Source organism: Rutidosis leptorrhynchoides, chromosome 7, assembly GCF_046630445.1.
Source record: "Rutidosis leptorrhynchoides isolate AG116_Rl617_1_P2 chromosome 7, CSIRO_AGI_Rlap_v1, whole genome shotgun sequence".
Taxonomy (NCBI): domain Eukaryota; kingdom Viridiplantae; phylum Streptophyta; class Magnoliopsida; order Asterales; family Asteraceae; genus Rutidosis; species Rutidosis leptorrhynchoides.
In genome coordinates this window covers 252,097,767-252,105,899 of record NC_092339.1, presented here as the reverse complement: position 1 = coordinate 252,105,899, position 8,133 = coordinate 252,097,767, and positions in this window count along the sequence as shown.

The window sequence follows — 8,133 nt, the reverse complement described above, 5'->3', positions numbered from 1 at the left end:
CTAAGTTCTGTCTTGAGCTTATTGACCTCGGTTCTGGGACGGTATTCTCGTTCATCAAGTGCTTGAATGCTGACCACGGTAGTGCGTACGCATCGTCTTGTCCCACTTGCTCTAGATAGGTATTCCACCATGTTAACGCAGAACCTGTGAAGGTATGCGTAGCGTACTTCACTTTGTCCTCTTCAGTACACTTACTTATGGCAAACACCGATTCGACCTTCTCGGTCCACCGTTTCAATCCGATCGGTCCTTCGGTTCCATCAAATTCCAAAGGTTTGCAGGCAGTGAATTATTTGTAGGTGCATCCTACACGATTTCCTGTACTGCTAGATCCAAGGTTATTGTTGGTATATAGCGCAGCCTGTACTGCGGCTATGTTTGAAGCTAGAAAAGTACGGAATTCCTCTTCATTCATATTCACGGTGTGTCGAGTAGTCGGTGCCATTTCCTTCAAAATAGTCAAATGGAACAAGTTAATCATACAGAATATTAAGAGTAGTTAATAGTATTTCGTAGCATAATATGAACTCATTTATAAAAGCTTTTTCTTCATATTAGCGTTTTATAAGTTTAAATTCGGGTAGTACCTACCCGTTAAGTTTATACTTAGTAGCTAATATACAATTCAACTACTACAATTCTATATGAAAAACTGATTATAATAATATTTCGCGTTCAAACTTTTATACAATATTTTACAAACTTACAATACCGCTTATTTTACATAAAGCATGAAATATAGCACACAATAACTTTGATACAAGATAGTTGTGAAGATAATTCTAGATTGTACACAAGTCGTTCAGCAAAGGCAATAAAGACACGTAATTCATACGTCCAGAAACAAGTCATGCATTCTGGTTTTACTAGGACTACTTCCCATCCTTGGTCTTGTGGAACATAACCGTTATGGCCGTTGATAAGACAGCGTGTTGTAACGTCGTCAAAGGGACGAGGGTTACGTAATGTCCAACAGTCCCGTAACAATCTAAAAACCTCATTTCTTACCCCAATTACCGACTCCGTCACTTGTGGAAACGTTTTGTTTAATAGTTGTAGCCCGATGTTCTTGTTCTCACTTTGGTGAGAAGCGAACATTACTAATCCGTAAGCATAACATGCTTCTTTATGTTGCATGTTAGCCGCTTTTTCTAAATCACGAAGTCCAATATTCGAATATATTGAGTCAAAATAATTTCTTAACCCGTTGCGTAAAATAGCATTTGGGTTCCCCGCAATATATGCGTCAAAGTAAACACATCGTAACTTATGGGTTTCCCAATGTGATATCCCCCATCTTTCAAACGAAAGTCTCTTATAAACCAAGACATTCTTGGAACGTTCTTCGAATGTCTTACAAACTGATCTCGCCTTAAATAGTTGTGCCGAGGAATTCTGGCTGACTCTAGACAAGATTTCATCAATCATGTCTCCGGGTAGGTCTCTTAAAATATTGGGTTGTCTATCCATTTTGTGTTTTTAAACTGTAAAATAGACAAGAGTTAGATTCATAAAAAAATACTTATTAATACAAGCAATTTTTACATATATCATAAAGCATAAGCACACTATATTACATATATTACACCACACGAATACAACTATCTTATTCCGACTCGCTCGTTTCTTCTTCTTCGGTTTTGGTTCGTTTTGCCAAGTTTCTAGGGATATATGATGTTCCCCTAATACTAACTGTCGTTTTCCACAACGGTTTAGAAAAACCTGGTGGTTTAGAGGTTCCCGGGTCATTGTTACAACTTAAGGACTTCGGGGGTTGACGATACATATAAAGTTCATCGGGGTTGGAATTAGATTTCTTTATTTTTATGCCCTTTCCCTTATTATTTTCTTTTGCCTTTTTAAATTCAGTTGGGGTAATTTCTATAACATCATCGGAATTCTCGTCGGAATCCGATTCATCGGAGAATTGGTAATCCTCCCAATATTTTGCTTCCTTGGCGGAAACACCATTGACCATAATTAACCTTGGTCGGTTGGTTGAGGATTTTCTTTTACTTAACCGTTTTATTATTTCCCCCACCGGTTCTACTTCTTCATCCGATTCCGATTCTTCTTCCGGTTCCGATTCTTCTTCCGGTTCCGACTCTTCTTCCGGTTCCTCTTCGGGAACTTGTGAATCAGTCCACGAATCATTCCAATTTACATTTGACTCTTCATTATTATTAGGTGAGTCAATGGGACTTGTTCTAGAGGTAGACATCTATCACATAATATCAAACGCGTTAAGAGATTAATATATCACATAATATTCACATGTTAAAAATATATAGTTTCCAACAAAATTTGTTAAGCAATCATTTTTCAAGTAAACACGGTCGAAGTCCAGACTCACTAATGCATCCTAACAAACTCGATAAGACACACTAATGCAAAATTCTGGTTCTCTAAGACCAACGCTCGGATACCAACTGAAATGTCCCGTTCTTATTGATTAAAAACGTTCCATATTAATTGATTTCGTTGCGAGGTTTTGACCTCTATATGAGAGGTTTTTCAAAGACTGCATTCATTTTAAAACAAACCATAACCTTTATTTCATAGATAAAGGTTTTAAAAAGCTTTACGTAGATTATCAAATAATGATAATCTAAAATATCCTGTTTACACACGACCATTACATAATGGTTTACAATACAAATATGTTACAACAAAATAAGTTTCTTGAATGCAGCTTTTACACAATATCATACAAGCATGGACTCCAAATCTCGTCCTTATTTAAGTATGCGACAGCGGAAGCTCTTAATAATCACCTGAGAATAAACATGCTTAAAACGTCAACAAAGATGTTGGTGAGTTATAGGTTTAACCTATATATATCAAATCATAATAATAGACCACAAGATTTCATATTTCAATACACATCCCATACATAGAGATAAAAATCATTCATATGGTGAACACCTGGTAACCGACATTAACAAGATGCATATATAAGAATATCCCCATCATTCCGGGACACCCTTCGGATATGATATAAATTTCGAAGTACTAAAGCATCCGGTACTTTGGATGGGGTTTGTTAGGCCCAATAGATCTATCTTTAGGATTCGCGTCAATTAGGATGTCTGTTCCCTAATTCTTAGATTACCAGACTTAATAAAAAGGGGCATATTCGATTTCGATAATTCAACCATAGAATGTAGTTTCACGTACTTGTGTCTATTTTGTAAATCATTTATAAAACCTGCATGTATTCTCATCCCAAAAATATTAGATTTTAAAAGTGGGACTATAACTCACTTTCACAGATTTTTACTTCGTCGGGAAGTAAGACTTGGCCACTGGTTGATTCACGAACCTATAACAATATATACATGTATATCAAAGTATGTTCAAAATATATTTACAACACTTTTAATATATTTTGATGTTTTAAGTTTATTAAGTCAGCTGTCCTCGTTAGTAACCTACAACTAGTTGTCCACAGTTAGATGTACAGAAATAAATCGATAAATATTATCTTGAATCAATCCACGACCCAGTGTATACGTATCTCAGTATTGATCACAACTCAAATTATATATATTTTGGAATCAACCTCAACCCTGTATAGCTAACTCCAACATTCACATATAGAGTGTCTATGGTTGTTCCGAAATATATATAGATGTGTCGACATGATAGGTCGAAACATTGTATATGTGTCTATGGTATCTCAAGATTACATAATATACAATACAAGTTGATTAAGTTATGGTTGGAATAGATTTGTTACCAATTTTCACGTAGCTAAAATGAGAAAAATTTTCCAATCTTGTTTTACCCATAACTTCTTCATTTTAAATCCGTTTTGAGTGAATCAAATTGCTATGGTTTCATATTGAACTCTATTTTATGAATCTAAACAGAAAAATTATAGGTTTATAGTCAGAAAAATAAGTTACAAGTCGTTTTTGTAAAGGTAGTCATTTCAGTCGAAAGAACGACGTCTAGATGGCCATTTTAGAAAACATACTTCCACTTTGAGTTTAACCATAATTTTTGGATATAGTTTCATGTTCATAATAAAAATCATTTTCTCAGAATAACAACTTTTAAATCAAAGTTTATCATAGTTTTTAATTAACTAACCCAAAACAGCCCGCGGTGGTACTACGACGGCGTAAATCCGGTTTTACGGTGTTTTTCGTGTTTCCAGGTTTTAAATCATTAAGTTAGCATATCATGTAGATATAGAACATGTGTTTAGTTGATTTTAAAAGTCAAGTTAGAAGGATTAACTTTTGTTTGGGAACAAGTTTAGAATTAACTAAACTATGTTCTAGTGATTACAAGTTTAAACCTTCGAATAAGATAGCTTTATATATATGAATCGAATGATGTTATGAACATCATTACTACCTTAAGTTCCTTGGATAAACCTACTGGAAAAGATAAAAATGGATCTAGCTTCAACGGATCCTTGGATGGCTCGAAGTTCTTGAAGCAGAATCATGACACGAAAACAAGTTCAAGTAAGATCATCACTTGAAATAAGATTGTTATAGTTATAGAAATTGAACCAAAGTTTGAATATGATTATTACCTTGTATTAGAATGATAACCTACTGTAAGAAATAAAGATTTCTTGAGGTTGGATGATCACCTTACAAGATTGGAAGTGAGCTAGCAAACTTGAAAGTATTCTTGATTTTATGTAACTAGAACTTGTAGAATATATGAAGAACACTTAGAACTTGAAGATAGAACTTGAGAGAGATTAATTAGATGAAGAAAATTGAAGAATGAAAGTATTTGTAGGTGTTTTTGGTCGTTGGTGTATGGATTAGATATAAAGGATATGTAATTTTGTTTTCATGTAAATAAGTCATGAATGATTACTCATATTTTTGTAATTTTATGAGATATTTCATGCTAGTTGCCAAATGATGGTTCCCACATGTGTTAGGTGACTCACATGGGCTGCTAATATCTGATCATTGGAGTGTATATACCAATAGTACATACATCTAAAAGCTGTGTATTGTACGAGTACGAATACGGGTGCATACGAGTAGAATTGTTGATGAAACTGAACGAGGATGTAATTGTAAGCATTTTTGTTAAGTAGAAGTATTTTGATAAGTGTATTGAAGTCTTTCAAAAGTGTATAAATACATATTAAAACACTACATGTATATACATTTTAACTGAGTCGTTAAGTCATCGTTAGTCGTTACATGTAAGTGTTGTTTTGAAACCTTTAGGTTAACGATCTTGTTAAATGTTGTTAACCCAATGTTTATAATATCAAATGAGATTTTAAATTATTATATTATCATGATATTATGATATATTAATATATCTTAATATGATATATATTCATTTAAATGTCGTTACAACGATAATCGTTACATATATGTCTCGTTTCGAAATCCTTAAGTTAGTAGTCTTGTTTATATGTATGTAACTCATTGTTAATATACTTATGGAGATACTTACTTATCATAATCTCATGTTAACCATATGTATATCCATATATATATATCGTCATGTCGTTTTTACAAGTTTTAACGTTCGTGAATCGCCGGTCAACTTGGGTGGTCAATTGTCTATATGAAACATATTTCAATTAATCAAGTCTTAACAAGTTTAATTGCTTAACATGTTGGAAACATTTAATCATGTAAATATTAATCTCAATTAATATATATAAACATGGAAAAGTTCGGGTCACTACACGGTTGACCGCATACCTAGCAGTAGAAGCCCAGACTGAATTGCAACGCAGTTTTGTGAAAACAAGTTGCACGGTCGCCACCACGGTCAACCGCAGTGCGACCGTAGTTTTCTCAGTCACCATTTTTGACCAAATTTAGTTTGACTACTTCCCAACATCTATAATTCACGAAACCTTTCTTAACATGCTTAGAATAGATGTCCTCTCCATATTCAATTGAGTTTTGATCATAAAAACACTAATCTTGGTTAATTACACTTAATTACATCTTAATGACAAATTAACCATGATTAGACATAACACATAAGTGTTAATCAACAACTTGTGATCTTAAAACTTATTTAGATATCCTTAGGATGATCATCAAGTACCAACACACTTAAGCTAATGTCACTAGAACACTAATTACAATTAAAGATGACTTGGTGACAAATTAAGGCTAAATGAAGAACAATGCTTCAAGTGTAACTAGTAAAGACTTGTAATCCTAAAATACACTTAGATACATTTAGGATGGTTACCAAGTCCCAACTAGAGATTGCTCTTCCCTTGTGCATGTGTTGGACATTAATGTGTGCTTACACATTAATCATGCAATATGTTATATTGCAAGTAAGCTTGCTAAAAGCTTAAACTATAGTGTTGTGCAAATATCTATATGATTGATTTAGAATAACTATCTCTTGCTATGTTTAATATTACTTGCTACTTGCTAATATGTTTAATACTCATCAATTTGCCAACTTGATTAATATGCTTGTTATGTGTTTACTAGTTAGAATACTAGGATTCAAGTAACTAGTCTACTCCAATGAATTAAGTGTAAAATGGTTCACAAAGGAATAATGGTCAACAATTTATTTGGTCTTATCTAAGTAACACATTGTGATTACTTGTCTTAACATTGATGTCTTTACACACTTAATGTTTATTTTAGAAAGACATCATTCAATTAATCCTCACTAAATCTTAAAATAAATATGACTTGTGATTAATTGAAACTAGGAAGTTAATGACATGTTGACTAGTCTTTAGAATTGAACCAAATGCATTAATGAGCCTAACTAAGTCTTGACCAAACTGAGATTACCCAAAATGTCAATCAAGACATTTCCCCAAGAATGTTGGGTTTACCACATTTGGAGTGTTATGTCATTTTCACTCAATATGACCAAATCTCACACACTTAATGCATATAGTACTTGTATGGGATATTGGGTTTCTTTTGTAGGTGCTAGATGGAGTAAAGATTCTAAAATGTGATGTTCAAATCTGAGTCAAACGGCTATACAACGGATACACAATTTTGGACTGTAGCACGCACGGTCGAACCACGGTCGACCGTGTCTGCAACTGTGTGACAACGGCTATTTTGTGAATCTCACTATAAAAGGCAGGCATTGAAGAGCATTGGAAGTTGACCCTCTTGCATATTTCAAAATCTTATTTTCAGAGATCACAAGGGCTCTAATTACTACTCAAATGTGATCAAGAAAGAGAAGATTCTATGATCTTATAGATATAGAATTTGGTTATTGTAAACTTACTAATCAAAATTGTTCATCTTGTGAGTTTACTTAGTGTAATGTATGTCCTAGTGTTGTCTTAGGATCATCATTACAAATTGTATAAGTCTTGTAACTTCAATTAGTAGAAGCATAGGCTAGCTTAGTGATCTACTTCCTTAAAGGGACTTAGGAAGTTGATTAATCTTATTTGAAGATTAATACTTGTCCAAGGTGAAGACAAGTTAAGCTAGGTTGGAGTTGGTCTTTCAAAGGGATAGAAATATTAGGTTTGTTGTCTACCAAAGAAGGTGAAGACTTGTAAATTGGATCTCCACGGGGTTTGGAGAAAAGCACTTAGTGAAGCAAGAAATTCTGATTAGTGTAATCGGGGAGTGGATTAAGGTGGATTAGTTAACATTTACCCGAACCACTATAAATCCTTGTGTTTATGTTCTTTACATTACTTTGATTATCATTTGAACATATACACCACACACATCAAGTTTGAGTTGAATTGGTTGATCATAGTTAATCATTTTTGGTGATCAATCGAAAAGGTGGTAAAAACGTATTAAGTAACTATTCACCCCCCCCCCCTCCCCCTAGTTACTTACAAACAAGACTATAGCCACGATCTGGTAAGGAGATCCAATTAACAAGATTGGACGAATATCTTTGACGTTGACTGGGATGGAGACTTTTGGAATTAAGTAATAACGGACAAATTAGATCCTTGAGGTATCTTTCCAGAACTCTTAAATTACCAACATAAGAGTGTGTTTTGTAAAAATATACGGAGTATATACGAAACTGATAGATCAGATTATGTTTTAACTGAATACATGAATCGTAATAATTAGATTACACTATGCAACACATATAATCAAATCAGGTGAGAACCGAAGGTAAAACGATCATGGAGTCAGAGCAGAAAAATAACAA